The following is a 17163-nucleotide window of genomic DNA, read 5'->3' as shown; positions in this document are numbered from 1 at the left end:
CACTTCCTTTATGCAAGTGCCTGAGAGTCTCTAAAGTGCTGTGAAAGGTGGTGATGTGGTGTGAACAGGGTCCTTGCTCCTGGAAGATGCTGCTACTCCAGAATGCATTGGCTCCAGAAACCCCATTGACAGAGCAATGCCTTATTGCACCTCCACAGCATCTAATTTCAGCTGGGACTTCAGCTTAAATATCCATGTGCTTAAGTACCTTGATTGACTACAGCTTAAAGGAATTCGCTTAAACTTAAGAGTAGGTTCATTGATGTTTTCTCTGCATGCTGAAAGAGACTTGAGCTTTATTCTCCAGCGGAATACACAAATCAAATGAGTCCTTACTCTTTGGACATTACACTCGTGCATGGTGAAGGCTTTAGAAGTCACTAGCTGCACAAGGGTCTTGCCAGGACACGTCAAGGAAGGACTGCAATGCAAATGCAAGGATAAACTGCTCAGTGTTTCTCCCAGCCTTGATCAACAGGCAGCAAATACTATGTCCAGTGTTTCCAGAAGGCAGATGAATTTTCCTGACGTACCCCACTGATTTTGGTTCACCAGTACAGCATTTTGTTCAACAAGGAAGAAAAGGCTAAGACCAGAGTTGGATTTCTTGACAACGGTCACCTGCCATAAGCCAAAGTTAAAAATATGCTTTCCTGGGTAATATGCGGTCTCCTCTTGGCAATCATGGTCACTTTTATGCTTTGAGCTTTTCCCATTTTCCACCTCGGTGATTTACCCCTTTCCCAATTAAATTGCTTTTTAGCTGACTGTGGCAGCTTTTGCAATTTAACTGTGCAGTTTAGAGGTCAGCAGCAGAGAGGAATGATCCTCAACTGCATCTCAAGGTCCTCTCCAAGGGACAAATGCAAAACGATCTATGTCCAGAATGTTCTCAGCAATGTATGTGAAGTGCAAATATGTTCAGTCCTGTCTATATTCAATTCCCCTTCTGAGAATTCCCAGCTTTTACATTGTTCATGGTGTGATTGTGTAAAAGGAAACAGCTTGATAATACTTGCAGGTTTGTATTGCAGCACACAACAGTGGCCAGACAGGTGCACACTAACAAGAATATTTTATTCCTTTTCTTTTGACTGCTGGGATACACTGATTAGGCTATGGGTGAATTGTTTAAATACGAAAGTCCAAGTTTTGCTTTTAAAAAGAGTTAGTAAAGCCTAGAATGCATTACTGGCCTATTTGTCATCCTGGCATGGAAACCATTTTCCATCTCTTCTCCTGAAGCTGTTCCACTTAGTATAAATAATGAAATATTCATTAAGCTATGGAAAGAGACTGACTTTGTAGCCTGGGGGCCTCCACTGAGTAAGAGACAGCCCAGGTGATAAGGTTTATCATGGATGTATTTGCTATTCTGGGCACGATCTGAGAAAATTGCCATGAAGTATTTTGGCTTTGATCCAGTCTGCCTTTTGCAACAGAAAAAAAAAAAGAAATATCATGGCAAATTTTTCATCAGCTCTATTATAGGCATGCAATACATGCAACAGTTCATAAGAAAAATGGGAATTAGAAAAATGGTGGTAGCGCTGTGATTGCTACCACCTTGCATACCATACCTGTCACTGAGCTGGACATTTCTAGATCAAAAACAATTTAGAAATTTACTCTGAATTGTAACAGACTCAAGTGTTTGTGAATTAGAAGGGGTTACAGGACCCTCAAGGCTATTTGTGCTAGAGCAGCTTACACCACTAACAACTAAAAAGTGAAACTGCATATAAACAAAACTGAAATAGACTGGTTTTCTGCTACTCTTCTGAATGTCAGGAAGTACAAAATATAAACCAACAAAAAGGAGGAATATTGCTTATTCAAAATACATATTTTATATAAATAATATATAAAGATTACTTTTTAAACATTTTTACTGCCAATTAAAGTTTTTTTTTTAATAAAGTGCAAAATGTTTACAAAATAAAAAATGTATTATAATATACCAGAATTACCCTATGCCTAAAACTGCATAAATTACATAACCATCATGGCCTGCAGAGATGTTAGGCAGACCAATATCTAGCCCTGTATCTTCAATTGTAATAAATATTAAATTAACGTGGGATCAGGGATTCTGGAATAAAAGAGAGACAGGTCAAGAGTTTTCTATTAGTCTGGGTTTAATGAGAAATGCATCATATCTCCCCAGTGAAGTCACTTGCACTTTCTTTGCAATTATCATTATGGCTAATCAACAACAAATGCTCACATCCACCACCTTCTAAAAGGAGTGGGGAGGAAGATAGATGTAAATTTTTAATACCTTGTTCGCCTTAAGTCCACATGGGAACCATGAATAATAGATGGTAATGGTGGTTAACACTGAGGACATCAAAAGGGGTCTTTGCATTTTATCCATTCCCCCTTTCTGCCCCACAGCAGCTCTCCCTTGCACACAAGGTGGCTTTTAGGGGCACCAGGCCCTGATGAGGTATGTTACTACCTATTAAGGATGTCAGTCGACAGCTGCTCTCTAAACAGAGGCTTCTGGAAAATACTGTGGCTCCCAAGCCATCTCCAGCTGCTTGTCATGGAGGCTGGAGGCTGCTGTCCCTCAAATTTGCAACATGAGCTGCTTGGTAGAAGCCTGTAACCCCATTCAGCTGCGATCAAGCAGATTAGTTGACTGTGTGTCTGTATCATGTTCTGGCTGACTCCAGTCACTGTAACCGAAAGGAGTAAGCGATTGATAGCACAGGCTGCTCAGCTGGCTGTTAACTTTCTTCATGGGGATGTCCACCAGGAGGTGGCTGGAGGCCAGACATTTCTCTCAGTTGGACAAATACACGTGAATGAATACATTGTCCAGTGTTTAGTTTAGTTTAGTTTAGAAGCCAGCTGAACTCACAGATTACATTTGCATAAAAAATAAAATGAGAAAGGATCTGTTCTCTGACCCTAGGGGCACAAAATCAAACCTTCTCCCTCCATCTTCCCCAGTCCCCACCCCCAGTTTGGCTGTTCACAGTACTTTACAGGCACAGCACTCTGTTTCAGGATGTTTCCTGAGCTTCAGGAAGAGCTTGCTGGCACAGGCAAGAACAGTGGTAAAGAATATGGTAAAAATAAATCAAAATGGGCGATCATGAGTCCTGCTCAATCTGCTGGAATTAGTCAACACACCAGAGCTGACCAATGCCTTGCTGACGGAAGTTGTCCGTAGTCTCTACCAGAGAATAACTGGCAGGACTTGGTTACCAGTCCTACATTTTGTTTGTTTGTTTGTTTGTTTCTGACAATTGTGGGGTGTCCTGGAACTGCAAAGGGACTCCCAGAGTTTGAGACTGGTGCTAAGACAAATTTGTCCCTTCCACTAACACAAGCTGCTGAGCTGTAGACCTGTGATAACCTCATGGTCTGGGAGACAGGAAGGCTGGGATACTGCCTGCTTCAGATTGATTTCTTAACTGAAATTGAGGACTATGTGCTGTGGGGCTGAGGAACTCTGTATGGCTCAACTGGCTCAGGAATATGTCTGATTACTATGACATTTTGTTTTTGGTAGAAGTGTTGAATATATCTATTAAAAAGGCTGTATCCTGGTCTTGAAACTGCATGATTGTGTTTGCCTATTTCCTGTTCCTAATGCTCTTCGGTAGCACAGGCAAGAGGCTTGGAGGAATCTGTCTCGCCACCTGCAAAGCAATCCTTCTCTGAGCAACTTAATACATGGGTTAGCCTCCTACACAAGTGTGCAGAGATGGAAAATCCTATAATCCACCAAGTCTGAAGCTGGATTTCAGTGTATTTTTTCAAAAAGCTTGTGCACTGTCTAAACTACACCATGGTGGAAAAAAAAATAAAAAAATTCAGGAGCTGTTGAATACATGATAAATTACCTGGATCTCTGCTGGAAGCCAGAACAATACAAATGTTTAACTCCACATGGCTAACAAGGTTTCTCAGCTCCTAGTCAGTGCGGCACAACAAAGGAAGGGCTCAGATGGCAAGTGGTCAGATGGGCATACTGACATTTCTGGGGGAGGTACAGCTGCTGTACCTTCTGATCCCTCTCCTGGATGAATACCAGCTTATGCCTGCATTGTGTGTTGTATTTCAACAACATGACATTTGGGACAGATTAGGTGAAAAAAGTTCCTCCAAACTCTGGATTTATAGAGCACTTCTTTTCTTCACTGCAGAGGATCTGCAGGTCCATGCAGCATCAATCAGCCAAACATGGTGCAGATGAAATTGTGAGGTAGAGTCACGTCTGATGAGGTATCTCCAACTATTGGGAACATTGGGAGCAATGAACACTGGAAAATGGAAGGTAAACCTCACCGCCAATGTTTGTTCTTCTGTCTGGGGACACAGGGAACAAGACCTTTACCACTGGCATTTGCTCCCAGGAAGTTTTGATGCCTGGGTACCTCATGCATCAGATAACCCCACTCAATTTTAACTCTTCTGGCCTTTGAAAGCCCTTAAGAGTGAAATTTTATATCCCAACTATCTGTATAGCTTTTGCCTTCTGGAAAATTGTCAGAGTCTGCTGTTACTGACATGTGTATTGACACCAATGGAAACTTTACCCACCACTCTGCAAAAGTTCAGTGCTTTGAACTGAAGACATGAATGGAGAGGCCTGCTCTGAAGGAGCCAATAGGATAAATTTCCTTCTTGCATCCCACAAGCCAGCTAAGCAACAGCCTGGTGAGGTGGGCAGATGAAGATAGAGAGAATATGACAAACTGAATCACATTGCATCCTTGTTCTGTACTCCAACACCAAGCTGTCTTGAACAAACAGTTTTTTTTCCTTCTGTTACCTGGTATTGTGACTTTTTTGTTTTGTTTTGTTTTTGTTTTTAACTGGAAAGTTACTGAGACAGAGCACAACAATAATTTTCCTTTTGTGTGTGTGTGTGTGTATTTTCCCCCCTTGCAGGGTTTTTTGCCAAGCTAGGAAGGGTGAGAAACCCATATACACATAGCATAGCCAGCCAGGAAAAAGGATGTAGAATCAGGAATGTTTGTTCAACCCAAAGTCCTGGATGCAGAAGTTCAAGTTTCCAAGGCTAATCAGGGAGAAACACATTTCTCCTGTGTGAGACTGAGACCCCGGTCTGAAACCACTTGCTGAGATGGCTCCATTTCAAATCCCTCCCTATGGGACAGCACTGTTTGCTGCTGGGACCTGCCCTGAGATGGTGATGTAGGCACAGGGAGGCAGGGATGGGTGTGGGATTCCACTGGTGCCTACAGGGAGCCGATTATTTCCTTTTCTGTTACTGGAAAAATAATCCTACCTGCCAGAGTGATGGCAAAGGTTTACAGAAAGGCCACCGGTGAAGTGTGGTTGGGGGAAAACGAGCTGTGAGATCAACTTCGCCTGTTAGCACAAGTCTTATTTAATCAGTTTTGACCTGCTTTGAATTTGGGTCTGCATCAGAGGAGCTGCTGGGAAGAAAGCAGTCATCAGTGAGCACAATTCTTGTCATTATCTAGAGCATTTACTGGCTTGGGTGACAGGTGAAGAAACGAAGCCTCCTTGCAGCTGACAACCTCCTCCTTCACACAAGGTCTGAAAAAAGAGGAGAGCTTTCCACTTCTTTTCTGTGCCCACCAGAAGCTCTGTTGTGCTAGGGACTGTACAAACTGACCAGGAGACAGGCATGGATTTGCTGAGGGGAAGGAAAAGAGGTTTCCTTTACTCACACACACCAGCATGATTGCTGCAGCATCTACTCACCAGCATGGGCAAAAGGGATGTTTTCACCTTGCAGCTGCACCAAGATCTGAGAGAAAACTGTGTCTGGAGATTACTTGCTGGTAGAAAAAACAGCAGATTGGAGAGTAAAGAAATGTTGAAGGAAACACTGTGACTAATTCAGTGTCCTCCACAGCTCCGGGACAATAAACCTTTCTTCTGCTCCATCTTAATATCACCATAACTGGCACTTGCTCTCTAGTGACCGTTTTTTTTTTTTTTTTTTTTAGTTTTTTTTTTTTTGTTTTTTTTTTTATTTATCTCCCATGTGTGCAAGGAGATAAGAGATACTTCCTCTCTTTCTTTGAGGACTCAGTTTCATCTTGGCTTTATTTGGTGTCAGGCAAATGATCTTTTGCACATACTGATCAAGTAGCCTGCAGCTATCTGGGCTGTAGCTGTGTGCTGAGCTAGGTGGATCAGCAGAGTGCTGAGAGCTGTGATGAAGATGGGCTTATAAAGTCCCCAGGAGCCTATATGCACAAATGGAAGGGATGCTGGATGGAGCAAAAACCTGATGTTTTGCTGTTATATCCTGCTTGTTGCCACTTGTTGCAGAGGCTTTGCAATGGCCAGAAATTGCTAACAAGTACATACACATGCTGTTGCTTTTCCCTCTCTTCTCTCTCTGCCATACAGTCTTGCTTTGCCCATCTGCTTTAAACTCCTGAGACTTACCATATTTCTGAGAAATTCAGGTCAAACTGTCCCAGCTGAGAATATGCCACTCAGAGTCAACTTCTAGTCCAGGCAAACGTGACATTTATACTGCAAAATGTGATGCTGGAGGAGCCTAATATATGGAAGAGGAAAGGGTAAAGTTTGGGAACAAGAAGAGAGATGGGGCCCAAAGAGAGTGTTGTTATGAGCATCCTTCAGTATCCTACAAACGTTTTGGAGGCATGCCCAGAAAAGGTCAAGAAATTCCTGACTTGCGTGAAATCAGCAGGGATCTTGCTATGTGTTCTAATGGTTTTAGGACAGATGTTAAACCATAAGGTTTAGGACCAGTTGGAGGGAAGATTTGCTTTGGACTGATCTGCTGACTTGCGAGTTAGAAGTTGGCTTGGAGATGTGGTCCAGGATATATGTAGAGCTCATGGTAACACTTGGCACTACTAAAAGAAACTATTAAAAAAAATCCCCAAAAAAACAAACAAACAAAAAATACCTGGTAAAACAATAAAAAATAAAAACACAAGGGAAAAATACAAGTTATCTGTAAAAGCGCAATGACCTTGGAGGGCTGTCTTATCTCAGAGGTCATGTCCATGAGTGTCAGGCATTCACCTATTTTCAAAGGAGCCACCAAAGGCCACTTTTAACCTCTCCAGTTCACCTCTATCACTGCTCAGCCACCTTTGATTTAAGTTAGATGTTTTCCTTCTTGGCCCTCCATCTCTGGTGGACATAACTGCCAGAGGTGGGGTTGGCTTTCCTCCATTTGCAGAAAAGTCTTGCTGAGAGTAATCTTCTTTAATGGAAAGTTAACTCTGTCTCCAGAGTGTCTATAACCACATGGAGAACAGGCTGCAACTTATGGCAAGATGCCTGAGTTAGTTTTAAACTAACTGTATTGGGGGCTGCAGAAAACCCATACAAATTACAAATTCTAGGTAAGGATTTATCAGGTCTTTTTTTCATTATCCTCCCTTAAGTGGATTAGACCACGTTAGCAGAAAGAGAGCAGACATGGAATGAGTGTTAAAACCATGCCAGATCTGAATATATTTGTCAAGTTATTATACACAGCAATAAAAGGCAGCAGGATTCCAGTAATAGTGAACTTAATGTGTTGTTAGTTTCAAGCGATTGTACATCTTTTCTCCGCAGAAGAATTGTTTGCTACACAAGCACATTATATTTAGGAATAAATAAAAACACACTCTAAATCATAGCATTACTGTGGCTTCGTTTCCATCTCCTGGGACCGTACAAATCCAGTGAACTGATACTAGATGAATTTTGCTCCAATGGGACACTGTATGCAGTTTGTAAGCATCTGTAAACCTTTCACAATACATTAAATTTAGTTAACAAATACATATGCCTACAGTACCATGGGTACTTTCTCTCCAGAAAAACAGTGAATTTCTTGCCAGCTTTCTACTGTAAACTCCATGTTTTCTTTCCTGTTTCAGGAGACATGCTTAAAACAAATCATGGTGATCTCCTGTCTAAAGAAAAGACTCAGGTCGAGCAGAGGATCACTTGCCAAAACTTGAAGTTGTATTCAGCCTGCTATTTCTGAAATGCGAATCCTTGGAATAAAATAAAGATGAAAGCTGAAAAGAAGAATGGTACTAATAATTCTGGTTTGGGACCATCTTCCATACCTTCATGCCTGATCTCCAAAGTAATTTGTTGTAGAAACTCCGTGTGAAGTTCATAATGAGATGCACTAGGTTAAGTAGGAAAGGAATACGCTTTGCTAATCAGTACATGGGCTTATTGTCCTAGCAGCAAAAGAAGCATTTGACAAGTTGGTTTTCAGTGATCTCCATCCTTGAAAGGACTCATCAAGGAGTATGAGAGATGTGTAAACAACTCAAATAACAATTTAAAGCTTTCTTTTTACTAAAAATAAAAATAAAATTCTGGACTTTTTCCTTAATGGAAATTGCCTTTAAAATATTACCATATTGCTATGAATGACAAAATTGTGAGTTTTAAAAATAAATAGGTAATGTCACAGCTTGCCTGTAACCTTACAAGCTGTGTTGCTGCCCGATGCCTCCCCAGCTACCACAGAACAGCTCCTAAGTCAGTTATGCTCCTGGTAGTGCGTGTGCACCTTTGCTGGGAGCTGCCACATTTTGGGAAATTTGGACACTGTTTTTACATATTAACTTCCAGTATGAATTTCCTGTGGCTCTGATGGATACTTTCATAAATAAACACATTTTCCTTAATGGTGTTATCTACAAGGAAAGGAGGAAAAGGCCTGAAAAATATGACAGATTTCCTCAACCTGAATTGAGTTCTCAACCAGAGTTTCATTATATGCCTGTGTAGTTTTCATCTTTCCTCTCCTTAGACTCATAGCCTGGAGCTAGCAGATTCTTGAATGTTTATAAAGACTCTTTTCCCTTATAGATGTATGTTTATTATGAGGAAACACAAGGAAAGGACTGGATGTCAGTGAATGAATAGTAAGAAACTTTTAAAAAGAGAAATAAATCTGAAATAATATACCTTTCTACTTCTGGGACTATTTAGTAGACGTCTGTCTTTAAAGAAATCTATAAAATTTTAACCCAGAACATCACTGAATATCTTTAAAGCCAAAGTTCTGCCATAGAATTCCTGCTTGTTCTAGGGCACATAATTTAGCGCTAGATGGCTTTTGGTTTTAACTGAGAAATTTAGGTGTCTAAGTATCTTTGACATGAAGGCCACTGTCTCAGTTCAAGGTAACAGCAGCTCCCTAACTTGGTGCAGTTCATAAGGCCAGATTTCAGGTATTACAGCAGTGGAGTCACAAGCACGGAGGCCCAAACCCAGGTCCACACCACAAAAAAGTAAACTGTCAGCATCTGTGTTAGGAAATACTTGGAGCCTTGACTTCCTTCATGAAAATGTCTCATCATATCAGTAGTCCACCTGAAATCAACAGGACCAAGAACATGATTTAAGCTAAAATGCATTTAAGTAAACTAAGAGGCAATAGCTCTCAGCAGGGAGATTTTCCTCTCTTTTGTGGACTATCCTTCTACCTGTAAATGTCCCAGAGATCCCAACAACGAAGATGTCCTTATTTTCAATTCCATACCCTACTGGGAAAGATAATCTTAACTTTTTGTATTTTCTGTATAATGAGCAAAATAGATTTTTTTTTTCCCTCTCTGCTATTTTTCCCACCACTAAATTGTTGACATCTGTGTTAAGTATCTCAGCAAATATACACTTGTCATTAAAAATGAAAACACAACCTTCACCTAATTTTACAAGCATGTTTCATTTTCTTCCTTTAATCATTCAGTTCCACTGATTTAGACACTTTCCTTTGTTTTTCATAATTAGCCCTGCAGATGAAGAACATGACAACTTCTGTAAAGGCTTATTAATTATTGGTAATAATTATCAGCAGCAGAACTGTAGATGCATTTAAACAAACTCTAGAGGAAGAGAGGAGGGAAGGGCTGGCTGATATAAACATACGTCTCCTTCCTTTCTTTTTACTTTTCTAGTTCATTTGCTCTTGCTTCTTGCTAGCTCTTTCACACAGAATCCGCTCCCACCCCCCCACATGCTGTACCACTTTCTGCTACCTCTGCATCAAAATGTCTAGAACCAAAAATTATTTCGCTTATTGGTATTGTGGAAAATACCATTTCCTTTCCTACACAGACAATTTAGCATAGTTTCTAAAAGTCAGTAAGTCTTCCAGATTGGCTGTAAAATGAATGAAAAGAGGCAATCTGTAAAACTCTTAATTTTCATTATTCTGTTTAGAATCCTGTAATAAATAATTGTTTTGTGCCCTAGTAGTTATGGTAATTAAAAATAAATAAATATTATATTCAGTTCAACCAGAAGCAAAACACTTTGGAAATTTTCAGTGCTTGGAAATTTAGGAGGCAAAAGAAACTTAAGCCCCTCTGTTTCGGGGTTAAACAGAATGTTTTGTTTGCCCTTGTCCTCTCCCCTCCCCCCCAAAAAATAAGGCTTTTGTTTGCCTTGTTGAAATATTTTTTATGTTTCAGTTCATTACATGCCTTTAATGAAATTGCAATTTCAAGACATAACACCCAACATCAGCTGCTGAAAAGATTTCATTTAGAAAATATTGTGATTATTTTTCTGATTTATTTTGTTAATCATAATTATTTTCTGATGTATTTTTAAGTTCTTAACTGAAACAATTTAAAAAGTATTCCTAAAACACTTCCATTAACTGAGATCTGCTTCTCCTTTGGAAAAACAAAATGAAATAAAATGAACCTACCTACCATTTGTACAGAACATCTGAATCTCTTTGCCATCACTGCCTCTTGTAATTTAATTCATTTCTCTACTGATTCTCCTGTTTGTCTTTATTAGCTACAAATCCAATCACTGTCCTTTGTTGGGTTAGGCTTGCAAATGTAATTTTCTATTGTACATAAAAATCTTCCTCTTCTGACCATAGTTTTAATTATACTGCATGGGCATTGACAACCATAGAGTCTGTATTTCTTCCTAGTCTGACCCAATCCCACAACATGACACAGACACATGTCCATACCCAAATAATATTGCATTAATCCCCAGGTGTTTGGAAGTGTTACTGGTGCCAAACAACAAATATTATCAGGGCTTATGCTTATATTCACAGTAGATTTCACTGTCTTTGGTATTTTACACTATTTGTTTGTTCCTGACTGTTATTTCTCCACATTAATCTTGAACATAGCTTAATATGGTAATTTTTGGTTTACTTTACCACTCTTCCCTTGATTTTTTATTTTGACCTTCCTTCTTTTTTTTTGGGTTCCACTTTGCAGATTGACTTTTTTTCTCCACTTCTCCATGTTTATTTGATTTGTCAGTCTTTCTGATGGCCTAGGCAATTCCAATTTCTCTGAGATGGAAAGTTACCTAGGAGGTGAAGGAGCTAATGGGAAATGGATAGTTTTCCCTCTCTGGCTATTAGAAAGAGCTGTCCAGTCCATTCCTCATTTCTCTGAATTCTCTGCCATTTCTCAAGATCTCAAACCACTGCTGACCCTTTGACTCTCACCATGTATAATGAGGACTGAGCTTAGCAGCCTCTCCTGACCTTCCTTTACTGTATGTCTGGGACTTGCAACCCAGATTTCCCATGAAACATGTACAGCAGCATAGCTGTGCTAGGTAAATTGAGCCCAGATTTGTTGCAAGTGGGGAAGCAAGCCACCAAAAGGCGGTTGGGCTGATGTTTCTAACTTGTATCCCCACCTTGCTTTGGTTCTCTGGACTATATGACAATGTTGCCTTGCAAACCCTCAGCTGTTTCAGGGTTAGCTGCAAGCAATTTGCTCTCAAGGCCACCTTGAAGGAATTCACCCTCAGGTGAGCTTTCTCTGAACCCAAACTGAACACTTTTATTTACACACAAAGTGGAAACACCAGAAGTTGCTTCCACTTTAAGTCCATATGCAGGTGAAATCTGCTGTTGTAGTTTTTGCCACCTGCCTTGCCCTAGAAAACAGCCCCCTTTCCTAATTAACTTGGAGTGCACAGTGCTGCTGCAAAGCTAACAAACCATTACCTGTGCTGAGAGCGGAGCAGGAAGGTGCCACTAGGGCAGGCAGCTCTGTTAATTACAAACTGCCACATCTCCTAATAGTGAACGAAGCTGCTCCATTGCTCCAGAAATGTTGCTATTTTCTCCCTCTCACAGTCTGATATATCCTGTAATCTGAAACGTTTATCGACAACTTATTTTTCACCAGAACCCTTAGTGTGCTCTCCTTTACTTTAACCTCCCTCTAATCTTAGCCAGCTGCAACCAGATGCACTGATTCCTTTCTGAGATCTTCATTTTCTCGTAGCAATTTGGCCCCTCTACAAACCTTGCTATTTTCTTGACATTCTTTTTTTACTGGTCCCTTTTTGTCATTTAAAGGAATAAGATCTTACATAATTACCTTGTCTGAGAGCCAGAACTCCAGGGACCTGTATTTTGATGGCACGTCAAACAGTGTCACTGGCAGACTTCTCAAGCAAGAGTCACGGGTCAAGCCCATGCTGTACATTATGGAGTAGTTTTGGGGAAGGGCTTCAGTCACTTCTTTACCTGTGTTAGGTCCTCTCCAAGGCTGCTGTGTGTGGATATATTCTGTTTTAGAAAAAATGATGCAGTAAGTGCTGGGAGGAGCTTTACAGCACGTCATTCTGGGAGATGCAGTGTGAAGTACTCAGAAGTAAGGTGAAGACTCATTTCACGAGAAACAAAAAAGCCATGCTTGCAGAAAGAAAAGAAAAAAAGAATTTCTGACTCCCCTTGAGATAAACGTAGTTAGAGATAACACATGCCAAGAACTGAGGTAAAGAACAGCTAGAGGAAGCCATTTGTCATGCAGAACAGTGACGCCCCATTTTAATTGGTCTCGCAAAACCTAGTAACTAGGCCACGTATTCTTGACATCCATCTACTGATACCTTCTTAATCAGTCAGCTATTGGAATATGTGTAGATATCTTTCTCAAACAATGGGAACTCCACAGCCTTTCTGTAAGGTGTACTAGGAGGTGATATTTTAAGATGGAAAACCACTTTTCCTTGGTATAAAGGGTGTAGGAATAGGGTTGTGAAAAAGGTGCCAGCTCTGCATGTAACACAGACACAGGCTGAATTTCTCGATGATAGTGGCAGTAAATGCAGGGACCTTGTTCAGTGGAAAGACAGGAGTGCAAGAGGGGAAAGGAAAGTACAACATATCTGCTGAAGTAATGGTTGCATTTTCCCCATTCCCAACCCCTTATGAACATACACTGTTTCTCCTGAAAAGCAGTGCTCAGCCCTTGCAGAAGTGAATCGGTGTTGGTGGTGTGGTTTGTGAGACAAGGTGACACATTGGTTCAGGGTTGCTGGAGCACTTGGCACCAGCCATGTTTATACAAGCTTTTTGTGTCATTCCCTTCCTGACTGGTGAGAAGTAAAAGGGTTGGATGACATGTTTTTCAAAACGGCTGCCACTATTTGTGTTCTTTAAAAATCTTGTATTTCATTACCTATAGTCTCCTGAGGACAGACTTTAGGCTTTGGCTGTTACATACCAGTCAAAATGCCTTCCCTGTATCAGTTTCTTCTTTAGAAAATTTGCTGTGGAAATGAAGTACATGAAATGTGAACAGCCATTTGACATCCCTTTGGAAGTTTATCCAGAAATAAGTGTTAGTACTTATATGTCTGATCATCACTAAAATCTATAACTGGTGTAGTACCATAGCATTTGCTGGGAATAGAAATGAGATGCGAGGTTGGAGCAAACTGGGGAATATGACAGGAGGAACAGCAGCAATGGAAATGAAGGGGTTGGGAGATGCCTTAGAAACTTCTCTGTGAGCACATGGCAAGAAAGCTCACCCGACTTGCAGCACCAACCTGTAGCACTTGGAGTAAGAATTGTACAGTGAATGCAATGTTTACTAAGCTGCTGTTTAAAGACAGTATTACTGTATGTGCCTCACTTTAAGTAACTAAATAGATCCAGTAGATATTTGAGACTGAAATGTTCAAAGAACAACCAAGGATTTTGGCTGTGAAGACTGAAGACACTCACTTTATCATTTAACAAATAGATTTGGAAAATCTGCTTTTTGATTTCAGTAGATAAAGTCCTAATCTTAGAGCCATGTGTATGCTTAATTAACTTCAAAACTCAAGGCTTCAAAAAGAAATATGATGATAGGAATCGGGAAATTGCTGTTGCTACTGTGTCCAGCTCCTGGCATTGCAGACAGCTGTTTCATATCATTTCTTCCATGCACTGAATCATATTCCCTCAATAATTCCAGTTAGGAAATTAGCCTTCCCTGTGACAGGCTGTTCTTTCTAGCATCACTGCTCTGACAGACAGGGAAGATTTTATATTTTCATTTTTCAGCCTAAATATATTCTTAGAGAGGCCACAACTCTTGCATGTTACAAAGGTCAGATTTGGAGACCTGAAATTGCCGAGCTCACTTTTTGCTTCTCCTCGTAACCCTGTTACCTCAATACCGGTAGTACATTTGTTATTGTCCAAGAGTGTACTCTCATTCATAAGAACTTGAAAGATTTACTAAAAATTCTTGTACCTGCAGTTTCCAAATGGTGGGTGGAGACAGCCTGATTTCCTAAATTTTAGTTCATCCAGTTCCAACTTTTCCTTTTGCCTCAGATGTGGTCATGCTTTTCCTGCTCTCTTGTCCCCAGCCTGAATTTGTCCACATGGCTGACACTACTGCCCTTATTGAAAACTGACACAAAGTATGCAGGGCCACGCTGAGAATATCTTTCATCTCAACTCTATCCTCACTGCTTAGTGGCCTAATCTGTCTCCTGTCACCTGAAGGAGGATCTGAGCCTTTGGATTATTGGTCACATTTATTTTTCAGTATATATCTGGAAGCTGGTCTACCTTAATGACACAATTCTCACTAGTTTCTCTCTTCCTCTAATAACATTACAGAAATTGCTATTCGTATCCAATGCTAAAGCTGGAGGGGGGAGCATCTATAACAAACTTCCAGCACTACTCAATAGAATATCTTAATATGTTTCCTGTGAGCAATTTTACACAAATGTGGTCTGTTTTATCCATCCTGCCCCTTCTCATTCATTCTACTGTATCAAGCAAGGGCCCTCAGCCATCTTTCCTTTCCTTTCCTTTCCTTTCCTTTCCTTTCCTTTCCTTTCCTTTCCTTTCCTTTCCTTTCCTTTCCTTTCCTTTCCTTTCCTTTCCTTTCCTTTCCTTTCCTTTCCTTTCCTTTCCTTTCCTTTCCTTTCCTTTCCTTTCCTTTCCTTTCCTTTCCTTTCCTTTCCTTTCCTTTCCTTTTTTTTTTTTTTTTTTTTTAAATCTGTTTCTAAAACTACTGCAACTATAGTCATTATTTTGTTATGTTTATGTTATTCCATTTATGTCTGATTTCACATATAGCATTGTTTGTTCTAGGTCTTCTTTATGGCCCAGCTAACTTGTATTAACATAGCTTTTCACATTAAGAAATCTTCAATTTCTTAAACTAGGACAGTAGGACAGGCACGGTCATTTTAATAATTGGATCTTCATGCTGACAAATGGCAAATCTCACAGTTATTAATCACTGTTGGGACCAGTGTAGACCACTAGGCAGTGAGGACCTTTGGTTTGGTCCAGGTTGATCAATATAATAGGCCAATCTCTGCAGCACTAGGCTTCCTTTCTTTTTGCTGTTCATTTTCCTAGTCACTTCTGTTCATTCCTATTTTCTTGATATTTGATTTTCCTTTCATTCTGCAGTACATTCAGGGGTGGACTCTACACACATTACTCTTTTCCCTTTATTTAGTTTGAAACTTAACTACTTGATCTTGTCTGCCTTGACCCCATGATGACTTGGCAAAGGTCAATAAAATCCTGACGTGCATGGAGAATATGAATACAGAAATATTATGGCTTTACACAATACAGGAAATGAGGAGGCAGCCCAGGAAACTGTGAGGCAGTGTACAGAAAGCAAATGAAAAGATACACTTCATTCCCCATATTTTGCACAGTTAAACTGTTGCACTCAGGATGTATTCAAACAGAGGAGTTCAAGAAGAGATTTAACATATTACAGGAAGAAAAATCTGCAAGTGCTTTTATGAAAAAAGAAACAACCTCAGGCTCAGGAGGCCTCTGAGCCTTTGATTTGCAGGAAGAACCACCCCAGGGGTCTGTTGTCCTGTCCTTTTTATCCATCCTTAAGCTTCAGATCATGAACCCTCAGCGAGGTAGCATTCATGTCATTCATATAATCTTGGATCACTTAGGGAGAGTTTACCCTTCTGTGTATCTCCTATTTGTTGACATTTTTCTTGTTATGCTGCTTTAATTCAAGGCAAAAGGAGAACATCATTGGGGATCTCATCAATGTTTATAAATACCTGAGGTGTGGGAGACAGAGGGATTTGACCAACCTCTTTTCAGTGGTTTGTGGAGACAGGACAAGGGGTAATGGCCACAAAATGGAGCACAAGAAGTTCTGCACCAACATACGAAAGAACTTCTCGGTGAGGGTGACGGAGCACTGGAACAGAATGCCCAGGGAGGTTGTGGAGTCTCCTTCTCTGGAGATATTCAAGGCCCATCTGGACGCCTACCTGGGCAGCCTGCTCTAAGGAACTTGCTTTGGCAGGGGGTTGGACCTGATGATCTTTCGAGGTCCCTTCCAACCCCTACAATTGTGTGATTCTGTGAACATTTAGAAGCTTCTAGCTGGTCTTACACAACAGGCCTCTTACTAATTAATCACAAAACTTCATGGCAGTACTTCTTCATAGTAAACTGGGACAATCTTGTGACCAATCTTGGCCTTCAGTGCTCAGAGGCAGAGCTACACATGCAACTGTACCCCATGCTGCCTCCAATGTGCTTTGCAGTGTTTGCAGTTACTCCCTGTGTGCAGGGAGGGAAGTTTTTCATCTTCCAATATGGGCTGTGAGAATAAGCATACAAATTTCTAAGAGGCACATGACGTTGCTGTTAAAGCGACTGGTGTAAGAATGGGGCATTCAGTAATGGCAACTTGAATTTTGTTGATTGTTTAGCCTCTCTTGATCATCAGACTTGCTTTTGTTTTTGTTTAAATGAGGCAGACTGAACTGAAAAATCACATCTTGCTCTTGCTGAGTATGTTGACTATGTATTCTGCAACCAAATCCATAGTGCTGGCATTACACAATAGTTTAAAGTAGTATTAGAGACACAGAGAGGTTGCATTTCCCATCTGGCCATGTCCA

Source organism: Cygnus olor, chromosome 6 (genome assembly GCF_009769625.2).
Source record: "Cygnus olor isolate bCygOlo1 chromosome 6, bCygOlo1.pri.v2, whole genome shotgun sequence".
Taxonomy (NCBI): Eukaryota; Metazoa; Chordata; class Aves; order Anseriformes; family Anatidae; genus Cygnus; species Cygnus olor.
This window is presented reverse-complemented; position numbering follows the sequence as displayed.